The sequence below is a fragment of the Electrophorus electricus genome, unplaced genomic scaffold (genome assembly GCF_041902795.1).
Source record: "Electrophorus electricus isolate QZ-2024a unplaced genomic scaffold, ASM4190279v1 Scaffold95, whole genome shotgun sequence".
NCBI classification, from domain to species: Eukaryota; Metazoa; Chordata; class Actinopteri; order Gymnotiformes; family Gymnotidae; genus Electrophorus; species Electrophorus electricus.
The window spans coordinates 242,537-257,536 of NW_027658812.1; the positions used below are offsets into that span (position 1 = coordinate 242,537).

Genomic DNA, 15,000 nt, shown 5'->3' on the forward strand with positions numbered 1-15,000 from the left:
AGGGACGGCCTCACCGCCGGGTTGAATCCCCCGGGCAGACTGTGCGGACCCCACCCGTTTACCTCTTAACGGTTTCACGCCCTGTTGAACTCTCTCTTCAAAGTTCTTTTCAACTTTCCCTTACGGTACTTGTTCGCTATCGGTCTCGTGCCGGTATTTAGCCTTAGATGGAGTTTACCACCCACTTTGGGCTGCATTCCCAAGCAACCCGACTCCGAGAAGACCGCTACCCTGGCGGGGCTGGGGCCATTTACCGGCCTCACACCGTCCACGGGCTGAGCCTCCATCAGAAGGACTCAGGCCCCCGGCCCGCGCCAGGAAGAAAACAGACTTCCATACGCCACAATTCCCCTCGCCCGCACCCGGACGGGGGATTCAGCGCTGGGCTCTTCCCTCTTCGCTCGCCGCTACTGAGGGAATCCTTGTTAGTTTCTTTTCCTCCGCTTAGTAATATGCTTAAATTCAGCGGGTTGTCTCGTCTGATCTGAGGTCGCTCCCGAGTTCGCTCTGGAGGGTTGCCCAGAAGCGTGAACACCGCCGGGTTAGGGGACGAGTCCCTTTTCACCCGGGCTAACGAGGACACAGGTCGGGACGTCACGGACGTGCCACGGACAGGTCGGCCCGTAAGGAAAACGCCAGAGGCAGAGCCACCCGAACCCCGACCCCCCCCACCCCCCCCACCGGGGGAGGGGGGGGGGGAACGCATGTAACAACAACCTCCCTCCGCTCGCGCACGTAACGGAACAGAACAGACACCTTTCCGTGATCCGCCTGCGCAGGGGGTGAGAAAAGAAGCGAAAACGTGGGCAGCCAAAGCGGAGAGAACCCACCGGCAGCCACGCTCGCTTCTTTCTCGGGCGCAGGGGACCACGTTCCTGGCCAGGCCAGGAGCGGAGCCGAAACGAACCGAAACGAACCGAAGCGGGGGAGGAGAAGCTTGTGCACGGAGAACGGGCACTCAACCGCAGCGAACCCACCGACCGGATCTCACCGAGACAGCGACCGGGAACCGTCTGCTTTTAGGAAGACGGAGGCCAGGGGGCACCCCCCCACCTACGAACCTCCAACCGCGGTCCCGCCTGAGAAGGCAGGTCCGACAGATAGGAATAGCGACCCTCAGACAGGCGTAGCCCCGGGATGGACCCGGGGCCGCAATGTGCGTTCGAAATGTCGATGATCAATGTGTCCTGCAATTCACATTAGTTCTCGCAGCTGGCTGCGTTCTTCATCGACGCACGAGCCAAGTGATCCACCGCTAAGAGTTGTACTCTTTTATTTCAGGCTCAGTTTAGGTCTTTCACCACGACTACAAAGACAGGTTTAAAAGGTTTCACCAACCGGTCAGGCGCCCCCGTCTGCGAGTGTTGAAACGGGCGCGGGGTTGCGCTTTGCCCACACGCCCCACGTGGCAGACGAGTCAGTCTTTGAACCGCGGCCCTCCGCGCCCGCCCCGTCCGACCCCTCGAAAGGGGTGGAACTCACGTAGCGTGGGCCAAGCCCTAGGTACCTGCCGGGGGTCCCCCTGAGACTCCTTTCTGAGAGAGAGAAGCAGGGGAACCGGCTGCGCCACCCACCACCACCACGCCCCAGGACGCCGGTGGGCGGACGAACACAGGAAGGGCCATGGCCTGCCCCACGAGGAGCAGCGCTCGCAACCCCCCCCGGAAAGTCCGCTCGTCAGCGAGCAAGGGGACGGGGATGAATGACAAGGACAACAAAATAGGAAAACCCCTCGCGGTGGACGGAGGCAGCGGCCGTGCGAGCGAGAGGGAGGGCGCGGGACGGACCCGTACGACCCGCTCGACTCGCAGGCGCTTCTCCTGCCGGCAAGGTGAGGGGAAACCGGCCTTCGCCCGACGAGCGGGGACGCCGAGTTTTTTGAACGACGCGTCTCTCGCGCTGGAACCCAGAGAATACCGGGGCCTGCGGGGGGGGGGTGCTGAAGGACGACGCGGAGGAAGAGGCGGAGGACGAGGAAGGGGTGGGAGGGACTAGGCTCCTCCTTTATGCCTTCTGTCCAGCCTGACCTGCAAGCGACCACGTGTAACAGCAACCCCGAAGACCCTTTCGACCCTGGGCCCCGACGCGGGGGGACGGCGAAGTCGAGGGGGTCGGGAGAGGAGGCACGCCGGACAGCGTTACCCGTTAATGATCCTTTCGCAGGTTCACCTACGAAAACCTTGTTACGACTTTTACTTCCTCTAGATAGTCAAGTTTGATCGACTTCTCGGCGCTCCGCCAAGGCCCGCGAGGAGCCCCGGCGGGGCCGATCCGAGGACCTCACTAAACCATCCGATCGGTAGTAGCGACGGGCGGTGTGTACAAAGGGCAGGGACTTAATCAACGCGAGCTTATGACCCGCGCTTACTGGGAATTCCTCGTTCATGGGGAATAATTGCAATCCCCAGTCCCCATCACGAATGGGGTTCAGCGGATTACCCGCACCTCTCGGTGTAGGGTAGGCACACGCTGATCCAACCATTGTGGCGCGCGTGCAGCCCCGGACATCTAAGGGCATCACAGACCTGTTATTGCTCCATCTCGCGTGGCTGAACGCCACTTGTCCCTCTAAGAAGTTTGACGCCGACCGCGGAGGGCCGCGTAACTATTTAGCATGCCGGAGTCTCGTTCGTTATCGGAATTAACCAGACAAATCGCTCCACCAACTAAGAACGGCCATGCACCACCACCCACAGAATCGAGAAAGAGCTATCAATCTGTCAATCCTTTCCGTGTCCGGGCCGGGTGAGGTTTCCCGTGTTGAGTCAAATTAAGCCGCAGGCTCCACTCCTGGTGGTGCCCTTCCGTCAATTCCTTTAAGTTTCAGCTTTGCAACCATACTCCCCCCGGAACCCACAGACTCGTGGTTTCCCTCACGCTGCCCGGCGGGTCATGGGAATAACGCCGCCGGATCGCGGGTCGGCATAGTTTACGGTCGGAACTACGACGGTATCTGATCGTCTTCGAACCTCCGACTTTCGTTCTTGATTAATGAAAACATTCTTGGCAAATGCTTTCGCTTTCGTCCGTCTTGCGCCGGTCCAAGAATTTCACCTCTAGCGGCGCAATACGAATGCCCCCGGCCGTCCCTCTTAATCATGGCCCTGGTTCAGGAAACCCACAAAATAGAACCGGAGTCCTATTCCATTATTCCTAGCTCAGGTATTCAGGCGAGAAGCGGGCCCGCTTTGAACACTCTAATTTTTTCAAAGTAAACGCTCCGAGCCCCGTCCGGACACCCAGCCAAGGGCATCCGGGGGGCACCGGGAGACAGGGTCTGAGACAGGCGGTGGCACGCCTCGCGGCGGACCGCCAGCCCACTCCCGACATCCAACTACGAGCTTTTTAACTGCAGCAACTTTAATATACGCTATTGGAGCTGGAATTACCGCGGCTGCTGGCACCAGACTTGCCCTCCAATGGGTCCTCACCCATGGGTTTAGGATACGCTCATTCCGATTACAGGGCCTCGAAAGAGACCTGTATCGTTATTTTTCGTCACTACCTCCCCGTGTCGGGAATGGGTAATTTGCGCGCCTGCTGCCTTCCTTGGATGTGGTAGCCGTTTCTCAGGCTCCCTCTCCGGAATCGAACCCTGATTCCCCGTTACCCGTGGTCACCATGGTAGCCGACTATGGTACCATCGAAAGTTGATAGGGCAGACATTCGAATGAGACGTCGCCGCCGCGGAGGGCGCGCGATCGGCCCGAGGTTATCTAGAGTCACCAAAGCGGCCGGGGGGCCCGAGCCCCCCGGATGGGTTTTGGGTCTGATAAATGCACGCATCCCCCGAAGGGTCAGCGCTCGTTTGCATGTATTAGCTCTAGAATTACCACAGTTATCCGAGTAACGTGTGGAGCGATCAAAGGAACCATAACTGATTTAATGAGCCATTCGCAGTTTCACTGTACCGGCCGTGTGCACTTAGACCTGCATGGCTTAATCTTTGAGACAAGCATATGTTACTGGCAGGATCAACCAGGTAGTTTGCACCGTGGTCTGGGATGAACCACGAGTGACATCCGCCTCCCCTTCCGGGGGCTAGGAAGCAGCGGGTTGTAAGTGCGTGCGCCGTCAGGTCCAGACGCCATACAGGGCTACCCAGGACAGCTTCCGCGGCCAGTGTAAACGTGCTCGCGCACCGCCCTCTGGCCTTCGGACGCCGACCTCTCACCTTGATGCAAAGCTGTCCCATCCGGTCATGCCCGCACCGTACCCCGTCCACCTCCTCCGGAGGTGCGGACGGCCGACTCCAGGTGCTTTCGGCGTTCCCTCTCTTCACGCCGTTTTGATTTTCGTGGGCCGCTGGTGGGGGGACAAGGGAAAGACCTCGTCGAATTCCCTCCCCCCTAGCCTCGCTCAACCTACGTTTCGTGATGTAACCAAGAAGAGTGATTCGTGGGCCCAGGTAGTTTTGAAGAGGAGGCCAACAAAGCAGGGCACTCCCTTCCTCCCAAACCACAGACACCAGTATAGGACAACTGAGTAGACAGACTGGCCGTCTGAGTCTCCCCCAGAGAGTTCTGGGATGGGTTACAAATAACCCCCACCCCCCATCAGAGGCTTGACCCGCTAGAACCAGGGAGGATCTGTCAAAACCGCTCTCCACATCAGAAGTTCTGGATCAGCCGGGGCTGGTCGGCAGACGTCCACCTAAGGCCGTGGCCTAACCCCGTGTGGGGGGATAGCGCTCGCACCCGTACACGTGGACACCCGCTCGTCAAATGGCTGGCTCCTCACTTACCGTAGGGGGAATGGTTTGCCTACCCCTGGCGGGTCTGGTACTCCACTCTACCAAACAAGGAAGCAACACACCAATAGACCCCTGCAACACCGGGCAGCTTTGGGCAGTGTCACTACACTCCTCCTTGTTCTTCACGTTCCTTCCGTGGTGATTTTTTTTTTTTTTTCGTGGCCATTGCCGTGCATGGCTTCCCCATCGCTTTGCATGCTCTCCATTGCCTCGTGCTGCTTCACCATTGGTCTCACCTGGAGACCGAAGCCGCTCTCCCAGTAACCCGATGGTACCTGGCCAGAAAACCCCGTGCCCGATTTCATCTAGGACAAGGGCCAAACCACAGACCGTGCCCGTCCAGGGTCAACCCCTGGTCGGACAGGCCTGGTGGGTCGATACCATGGATGTGGCAGGCCGACGAGAATCCACTGGTACATTTACAAACACGCCCACCCTGGTGGCATGGCTGTACGACCCATCGTCGAAGCACGCTGCGGCGGACTGAGCCATTGGATCCAGTTGCCTGGGCGTACACTCAGCCCAACAGACGCACTCGGGTCGGGGAGAGCAAAGCAGACTGTGTGCCTGGATGTGCCCACTTCCATAGGGGAATCGGCATGATGGTTCACTTAACCCGAGGAGGGCTCCCCTCGCGGGATAAGCACCCCCCTCGGGGGATGGGGGGGGGGGGGGGGCATCCAGAGCACACCACTTTCCGGTAGGGGACAGGCGTTTGATCATGTGTCCGAGGGAGAGCTCCCCTTGCCGGCCGAACACCCCTCGGACTCCCCTTGGGCTTCCAGAGAACGCCACTGGATGAATTTAGTGCTTGGACCCCATTGATTCTCTTTGCTCTCCCATATACCCGACGGGACCTATTTGCAAAACCCCGTGCCAACCAGACCTCCAGGAAGGGGGCTGGCGGCTAACCATGCCCAGCAGGGTGCACCCTGGTCGGACACTTTGGGAGGGTCGAGAGCCTGGAAGTGCCACCCGGGGGAGTAATTCTGATTTCCGTTTTAATGCACTCAGGGACAGCCCGAGGACCTCTGTAGTGCACCTGAGGCGGACTGAGCCGTCGGGTCCAGGGGTCTGGAGTTCGGAACCTCCAGGGTTCACCTGGCTGTTCTCTTAGCCCGGCAGGGTGCACCCTGGTCGGACACTTCGGGAGGGTCGAGAGCCTGGATGTGCCACCCCGACGAGTAATGAGTTTTCCCTTCGTATCTCTTCCGGACCAGGTCCGATTCGCACGAAACTCGCTGGGCATGGCCAGGAGCGCCCCCTGCTGCCCACGCCACCGTCCCCGCGCTTCTACTCCCGAGGGCCGAGGAGACAGCGAAGCGTGGGTCGGGTCGCCTGCTTCCAGGGTCTCCCTGGTACTCTCCAGTCTCCCGAGTCCATCGGGTCCGACCTCGTATTTTTAGCCCAGACGGGGAATGAGAAAGGGGCCCCCGACCGCCCGAGGGCGGGCGCTCGCTTCTCAGCCTAGGAACGTCCGATTCCCACGAAACTTTTACGCCAGACGTTCCTGGCAGCGAGCGCGTTCAAAGGTGACCCGCGCTGCTTCTCTCCTCCCAAGGGCCGAAGAGATATTCGTCTTCAAACCCGACCGGCCCTGTGTTTGCCGCCCCGGCGGTTTTAAAAAATCATAGCGTAAAAACGGTGGGTGCGCTTCGCCTGCCGCTTGGACAGCGTTAAACGGCAGCCCCGGCTCTTTCCAAAGGGCCCTCAACCGACTTTCTGCTCCCAAGGAGCCCAGAGATATGAAACCGATAAATCAAAACCCCGTGCCAACCAGACCTCCAGGAAGGGGGCTGGCGGCTAACCATGCCCGGCAGGGTGCACCCTGGTCGGACGCTTTGGGAGGGTCGAGAGCCTGGATGTGCCACCCCGACGAGTAATGAGTTTTCCCTTCGTATCTCTTCCGGACCAGGTCCGATTCGCACGAAACTCGCTGGGCATGGCCAGGAGCGCCCCCTGCTGCCCACGCCACCGTCCCCGCGCTTCTACTCCCGAGGGCCGAGGAGACAGCGAAGCGTGGGTCGGGTCGCCTGCTTCCAGGGTCTCCCTGGTACTCTCCAGTCTCCCGAGTCCATCGGGTCCGACCTCGTATTTTTAGCCCAGACGGGGAATGAGAAAGGGGCCCCCGACCGCCCGAGGGCGGGCGCTCGCTTCTCAGCCTAGGAACGTCCGATTCCCACGAAACTTTTACGCCAGACGTTCCTGGCAGCGAGCGCGTTCAAAGGTGACCCGCGCTGCTTCTCTCCTCCCAAGGGCCGAAGAGATATTCGTCTTCAAACCCGACCGGCCCTGTGTTTGCCGCCCCGGCGGTTTTAAAAAATCATAGCGTAAAAACGGTGGGTGCGCTTCGCCTGCCGCTTGGACAGCGTTAAACGGCAGCCCCGGCTCTTTCCAAAGGGCCCTCAACCGACTTTCTGCTCCCAAGGAGCCCAGAGATATGAAACCGAAAAATCAAAACCCCGTGCCAACCAGACCTCCAGGAAGGGGGCTGGCGGCTAACCATGCCCGGCAGGGTGCACCCTGGTCGGACGCTTTGGGAGGGTCGAGAGCCTGGATGTGCCACCCCGACGAGTAATGAGTTTTCCCTTCGTATCTCTTCCGGACCAGGTCCGATTCGCACGAAACTCGCTGGGCATGGCCAGGAGCGCCCCCTGCTGCCCACGCCACCGTCCCCGCGCTTCTACTCCCGAGGGCCGAGGAGACAGCGAAGCGTGGGTCGGGTCGCCTGCTTCCAGGGTCTCCCTGGTACTCTCCAGTCTCCCGAGTCCATCGGGTCCGACCTCGTATTTTTAGCCCAGACGGGGAATGAGAAAGGGGCCCCCGACCGCCCGAGGGCGGGCGCTCGCTTCTCAGCCTAGGAACGTCCGATTCCCACGAAACTTTTACGCCAGACGTTCCTGGCAGCGAGCGCGTTCAAAGGTGACCCGCGCTGCTTCTCTCCTCCCAAGGGCCGAAGAGATATTCGTCTTCAAACCCGACCGGCCCTGTGTTTGCCGCCCCGGCGGTTTTAAAAAATCATAGCGTAAAAACGGTGGGTGCGCTTCGCCTGCCGCTTGGACAGCGTTAAACGGCAGCCCCGGCTCTTTCCAAAGGGCCCTCAACCGACTTTCTGCTCCCAAGGAGCCCAGAGATATGAAACCGATAAATCAAAACCCCGTGCCAACCAGACCTCCAGGAAGGGGGCTGGCGGCTAACCATGCCCGGCAGGGTGCACCCTGGTCGGACGCTTTGGGAGGGTCGAGAGCCTGGATGTGCCACCCCGACGAGTAATGAGTTTTCCCTTCGTATCTCTTCCGGACCAGGTCCGATTCGCACGAAACTCGCTGGGCATGGCCAGGAGCGCCCCCTGCTGCCCACGCCACCGTCCCCGCGCTTCTACTCCCGAGGGCCGAGGAGACAGCGAAGCGTGGGTCGGGTCGCCTGCTTCCAGGGTCTCCCTGGTACTCTCCAGTCTCCCGAGTCCATCGGGTCCGACCTCGTATTTTTAGCCCAGACGGGGAATGAGAAAGGGGCCCCCGACCGCCCGAGGGCGGGCGCTCGCTTCTCAGCCTAGGAACGTCCGATTCCCACGAAACTTTTACGCCAGACGTTCCTGGCAGCGAGCGCGTTCAAAGGTGACCCGCGCTGCTTCTCTCCTCCCAAGGGCCGAAGAGATATTCGTCTTCAAACCCGACCGGCCCTGTGTTTGCCGCCCCGGCGGTTTTAAAAAATCATAGCGTAAAAACGGTGGGTGCGCTTCGCCTGCCGCTTGGACAGCGTTAAACGGCAGCCCCGGCTCTTTCCAAAGGGCCCTCAACCGACTTTCTGCTCCCAAGGAGCCCAGAGATATGAAACCGAAAAATCAAAACCCCGTGCCAACCAGACCTCCAGGAAGGGGGCTGGCGGCTAACCATGCCCGGCAGGGTGCACCCTGGTCGGACGCTTTGGGAGGGTCGAGAGCCTGGATGTGCCACCCCGACGAGTAATGAGTTTTCCCTTCGTATCTCTTCCGGACCAGGTCCGATTCGCACGAAACTCGCTGGGCATGGCCAGGAGCGCCCCCTGCTGCCCACGCCACCGTCCCCGCGCTTCTACTCCCGAGGGCCGAGGAGACAGCGAAGCGTGGGTCGGGTCGCCTGCTTCCAGGGTCTCCCTGGTACTCTCCAGTCTCCCGAGTCCATCGGGTCCGACCTCGTATTTTTAGCCCAGACGGGGAATGAGAAAGGGGCCCCCGACCGCCCGAGGGCGGGCGCTCGCTTCTCAGCCTAGGAACGTCCGATTCCCACGAAACTTTTACGCCAGACGTTCCTGGCAGCGAGCGCGTTCAAAGGTGACCCGCGCTGCTTCTCTCCTCCCAAGGGCCGAAGAGATATTCGTCTTCAAACCCGACCGGCCCTGTGTTTGCCGCCCCGGCGGTTTTAAAAAATCATAGCGTAAAAACGGTGGGTGCGCTTCGCCTGCCGCTTGGACAGCGTTAAACGGCAGCCCCGGCTCTTTCCAAAGGGCCCTCAACCGACTTTCTGCTCCCAAGGAGCCCAGAGATATGAAACCGATAAATCAAAACCCCGTGCCAACCAGACCTCCAGGAAGGGGGCTGGCGGCTAACCATGCCCGGCAGGGTGCACCCTGGTCGGACGCTTTGGGAGGGTCGAGAGCCTGGATGTGCCACCCCGACGAGTAATGAGTTTTCCCTTCGTATCTCTTCCGGACCAGGTCCGATTCGCACGAAACTCGCTGGGCATGGCCAGGAGCGCCCCCTGCTGCCCACGCCACCGTCCCCGCGCTTCTACTCCCGAGGGCCGAGGAGACAGCGAAGCGTGGGTCGGGTCGCCTGCTTCCAGGGTCTCCCTGGTACTCTCCAGTCTCCCGAGTCCATCGGGTCCGACCTCGTATTTTTAGCCCAGACGGGGAATGAGAAAGGGGCCCCCGACCGCCCGAGGGCGGGCGCTCGCTTCTCAGCCTAGGAACGTCCGATTCCCACGAAACTTTTACGCCAGACGTTCCTGGCAGCGAGCGCGTTCAAAGGTGACCCGCGCTGCTTCTCTCCTCCCAAGGGCCGAAGAGATATTCGTCTTCAAACCCGACCGGCCCTGTGTTTGCCGCCCCGGCGGTTTTAAAAAATCATAGCGTAAAAACGGTGGGTGCGCTTCGCCTGCCGCTTGGACAGCGTTAAACGGCAGCCCCGGCTCTTTCCAAAGGGCCCTCAACCGACTTTCTGCTCCCAAGGAGCCCAGAGATATGAAACCGAAAAATCAAAACCCCGTGCCAACCAGACCTCCAGGAAGGGGGCTGGCGGCTAACCATGCCCGGCAGGGTGCACCCTGGTCGGACGCTTTGGGAGGGTCGAGAGCCTGGATGTGCCACCCCGACGAGTAATGAGTTTTCCCTTCGTATCTCTTCCGGACCAGGTCCGATTCGCACGAAACTCGCTGGGCATGGCCAGGAGCGCCCCCTGCTGCCCACGCCACCGTCCCCGCGCTTCTACTCCCGAGGGCCGAGGAGACAGCGAAGCGTGGGTCGGGTCGCCTGCTTCCAGGGTCTCCCTGGTACTCTCCAGTCTCCCGAGTCCATCGGGTCTGACCTCGTATTTTTAGCCCAGACGGGGAATGAGAAAGGGGCCCCCGACCGCCCGAGGGCGGGCGCTCGCTTCTCAGCCTAGGAACGTCCGATTCCCACGAAACTTTTACGCCAGACGTTCCTGGCAGCGAGCGCGTTCAAAGGTGACCCGCGCTGCTTCTCTCCTCCCAAGGGCCGAAGAGATATTCGTCTTCAAACCCGACCGGCCCTGTGTTTGCCGCCCCGGCGGTTTTAAAAAATCATAGCGTAAAAACGGTGGGTGCGCTTCGCCTGCCGCTTGGACAGCGTTAAACGGCAGCCCCGGCTCTTTCCAAAGGGCCCTCAACCGACTTTCTGCTCCCAAGGAGCCCAGAGATATGAAACCGAAAAATCAAAACCCCGTGCCAACCAGACCTCCAGGAAGGGGGCTGGCGGCTAACCATGCCCGGCAGGGTGCACCCTGGTCGGACGCTTTGGGAGGGTCGAGAGCCTGGATGTGCCACCCCGACGAGTAATGAGTTTTCCCTTCGTATCTCTTCCGGACCAGGTCCGATTCGCACGAAACTCGCTGGGCATGGCCAGGAGCGCCCCCTGCTGCCCAGGCCTGGCTCTGGGCCTGGGCACACTTCATTCACTTTGTACCTTTAAATCATACTACTACTACCACCAGACTTCCAGGCCCAAGAGGTCAAACACAGTCATGCCCAGCAAAGTAGCTCTGGGCCTGGGCACACTTCATTCACTTTGTACCTTTAAATCATACTACTACTACCACCAGACTTCCAGGCCCAAGAGGTCAAACACATTCATGCCCAGCAAAGTAGCTCTGGGCCTGGGCACACTTCAATCACTTTGTGCCTTTAAATCATACTACTACTACCAGACTTCCAGGCCCAAGAGGTCAAACACAGTCATGCCCAGCAAAGTAGCTCTGGGCCTGGGCACACTTCATTCACTTTGTGCCTTTAAATCATACTACTACTACCACCAGAATTCCAGGGCCAAGAGGTCACACAGTCATACACAGCAAAGTAGCTCTGGGCCTGGGCACACTTCAAGAAGTTTGACCCTTTATATAAGCCTAGAAATAGACTTCCAGGCCCAAGAGGTCAAACACAGTCATGCCCAGCAAAGTAGCTCTGGGCCTGGGCACACTTCATTCACTTTGTGCCTTTAAATCATACTACTACTACCACCAGAATTCCAGGGCCAAGAGGTCACACAGTCATACACAGCAAAGTAGCTCTGGGCCTGGGCACACTTCAAGAAGTTTGACCCTTTATATAAGCCTAGAAATAGACTTCCAGAGCCAAGAGGTCAAACACAGTCATGCACAGCAAAGTAGCTCTGGGCCTGGGCACACTTCAATCACTTTGTGCCTTTAAATCATACTACTACTACTACTACCAGACTTCCAGACCCAAGAGGTCAAACACAGTCATGCCCAGCAAAGTAGCTCTGGGCCTGGGCACACTTCAAGAAGTTTGACCCTTTATATAAGCCTAGAAATAGACTTCCAGGCCCAAGAGGTCAAACACAGTCATGCCCAGCAAAGTAGCTCTGGGCCTGGGCACACTTCATTCACTTTGTACCTTTAAATCATACTACTACTACTACTACTACTACTACTACTACTACTACTACCAGACTTCCAGGCCCAAGACGTCAAACACAGTCATGCCCAGCAAAGTAGCTCTGGGCCTGGGCACACTTCATTCACTTTGTGCCTTTAAATCATACTACTACTACTACCACCAGAATTCCAGGGCCAAGAGGTCACACAGTCATACACAGCAAAGTAGCTCTGGGCCTGGGCACACTTCAAGAAGTTTGACCCTTTATATAAGCCTAGAAATAGACTTCCAGAGCCAAGAGGTCAAACACAGTCATGCACAGCAAAGTAGCTCTGGGCCTGGGCACACTTCATTCACTTTGTGCCTTTAAATCATACTACTACTACCAGACTTCCAGGCCCAAGAGTTCAAACACATTCATGCCCAGCAAAGTAGCTCTGGGCCTGGGCACACTTCATTCACTTTGTGCCTTTAAATCATACTACTACTACCACCAGACTTCCAGGGCCAAGAGGTCAACCACAGTCATGCCCAGCAAAGTAGCTCTGGGCCTGGGCACACTTCAAGATGTTTGACCCTTTATATAAGCCTAGAAATAGACTTCCAGGCCCAAGAGTTCAAACACAGTCATGCACAGCAAAGTAGCTCTGGGCCTGGGCACACTTCATTCACTTTGTACCTTTAAATCATACTACTACTACCACCAGACTTCCAGGCCCAAGAGGTCAAACACATTCATGCCCAGCAAAGTAGCTCTGGGCCTGGGCACACTTCAATCACTTTGTGCCTTTAAATCATACTACTACTACCAGACTTCCAGGCCCAAGAGGTGAAACACAGTCATGCCCAGCAAAGTAGCTCTGGGCCTGGGCACACTTCAAGAAGTTTGACCCTTTATATAAGCCTAGAAATAGACTTCCAGAGCCAAGAGGTCAAACACAGTCATGCACAGCAAAGTAGCTCTGGGCCTGGGCACACTTCAATCACTTTGTGCCTTTAAATCATACTACTACTACTACCAGACTTCCAGACCCAAGAGGTCAAACACAGTCATGCCCAGCAAAGTAGCTCTGGGCCTGGGCACACTTCAAGATGTTTGACCCTTTATATAAGCCTAGAAATAGACTTCCAGAGCCAAGAGGTCAAACACAGTCATGCCCAGCAAAGTAGCTCTGGGCCTGGGCACACTTCATTCACTTTGTACCTTTAAATCATACTACTACTACCAGACTTCCAGGCCCAAGACGTCAAACACAGTCATGCCCAGCAAAGTAGCTCTGGGCCTGGGCACACTTCATTCACTTTGTACCTTTAAATCATACTACTACTACTACTACTACTACTACTACTACTACCAGACTTCCAGGCCCAAGAGGTCAAACACAGTCATGCCCAGCAAAGTAGCTCTGGGCCTGGGCACACTTCAATCACTTTGTGCCTTTAAATCATACTACTACTACCACCAGACTTCCAGGGCCAAGAGGTCAACCACAGTCATGCACAGCAAAGTAGCTCTGGGCCTGGGCACACTTCAATCACTTTGTGCCTTTAAATCATACTACTACTACCACCAGACTTCCAGGCCCAAGAGTTCAAACACATTCATGCCCAGCAAAGTAGCTCTGGGCCTGGGCACACTTCAAGAAGTTTGACCCTTTATATAAGCCTAGAAATAGACTTCCAGAGCCAAGAGGTCAAACACAGTCATGCACAGCAAAGTAGCTCTGGGCCTGGGCACACTTCAATCAATTTGTGCCTTTAAATCATACTACTACTACTACCAGACTTCCAGGCCCAAGAGGTCAAACACAGTCATGCCCAGCAAAGTAGCTCTGGGCCTGGGCACACTTCAAGAAGTTTGACCCTTTATATAAGCCTAGAAATAGACTTCCAGGCCCAAGAGGTCAAACACAGTCATGCCCAGCAAAGTAGCTCTGGGCCTGGGCACACTTCATTCACTTTGGACCTTTAAATCATACTACTACTACTACTACTACTACCAGACTTCCAGGCCCAAGAGGTCAAACACAGTCATGCCCAGCAAAGTAGATCTGGGCCTGGGCACACTTCAATCACTTTGTGCCTTTAAATCATACTACTACTACCACCAGACTTCCAGGCCCTGGATGTCACACCTTCATGCCTAGCAAGGTTGCTTTACACCTGCGCACACTTCAGACCGTTTCACTCTTTTAATCATTCAAAGTACCAGACTTCCAGGCCCAAGACGTCAAACACAGTCATGCCCAGCAAAGTAGCTCTGGGCCTGGGCGGACCATGCAGTTTGACCCTTTTTTTTTTTAATAATACTACAACCTGACTTCCAGGCCCAAGAGGTCACACAGTCATGCCCAGCAAAGTAGCTCTGGGCCTGGGCACACTTCATTCACTTTGTACCTTTAAATCATACTACTACCAGACTTCCAGGGCCAAGAGGTCAACCACAGTCATGCACAGCAAAGTAGCTCTGGGCCTGGGCACACTTCAATCACTTTGTGCCTTTAAATCATACTACTACTACCACCAGACTTCCAGGCCCAAGAGTTCAAACACATTCATGCCCAGCAAAGTAGCTCTGGGCCTGGGCACACTTCAAGAAGTTTGACCCTTTATATAAGCCTAGAAATAGACTTCCAGAGCCAAGAGGTCAAACACAGTCATGCACAGCAAAGTAGCTCTGGGCCTGGGCACACTTCAATCAATTTGTGCCTTTAAATCATACTACTACTACTACCAGACTTCCAGGCCCAAGAGGTCAAACACAGTCATGCCCAGCAAAGTAGCTCTGGGCCTGGGCACACTTCAAGAAGTTTGACCCTTTATATAAGCCTAGAAATAGACTTCCAGGCCCAAGAGGTCAAACACAGTCATGCCCAGCAAAGTAGCTCTGGGCCTGGGCACACTTCATTCACTTTGGACCTTTAAATCATACTACTACTACTACTACTACTACCAGACTTCCAGGCCCAAGAGGTCAAACACAGTCATGCCCAGCAAAGTAGATCTGGGCCTGGGCACACTTCAATCACTTTGTGCCTTTAAATCATACTACTACTACCACCAGACTTCCAGGCCCTGGATGTCACACCTTCATGCCTAGCAAGGTTGCTTTACACCTGCGCACACTTCAGACCG

At 57.0% G+C, this 15,000-nt stretch overlaps 3 non-coding genes across 3 annotated transcripts in view; all 3 read right to left on the minus strand.

The window, feature by feature from the left end:
• LOC145656853 (28S ribosomal RNA) overlaps positions 1-493 on the minus strand; it is a 4,149-nt gene extending 3,656 nt beyond the window's left edge. The window contains exon 1 of the ribosomal RNA XR_014122443.1: positions 1-493. This exon is cut by the window's left edge and continues 3,656 nt beyond it. This is a non-coding gene — a ribosomal RNA (28S ribosomal RNA).
• A 617-nt stretch (positions 494-1,110) lies between these two features.
• LOC145656871 (5.8S ribosomal RNA) lies at positions 1,111-1,264 on the minus strand. The gene has a single exon (XR_014122461.1). It is a non-coding gene; the product is annotated as a 5.8S ribosomal RNA (ribosomal RNA).
• Positions 1,265-2,146: 882 nt separating this feature from the next.
• Positions 2,147-3,985, minus strand: LOC145656888 (18S ribosomal RNA). The gene has a single exon (XR_014122478.1). It is a non-coding gene; the product is annotated as an 18S ribosomal RNA (ribosomal RNA).
• Between the last annotated feature and the right edge of the window lie 11,015 nt (positions 3,986-15,000).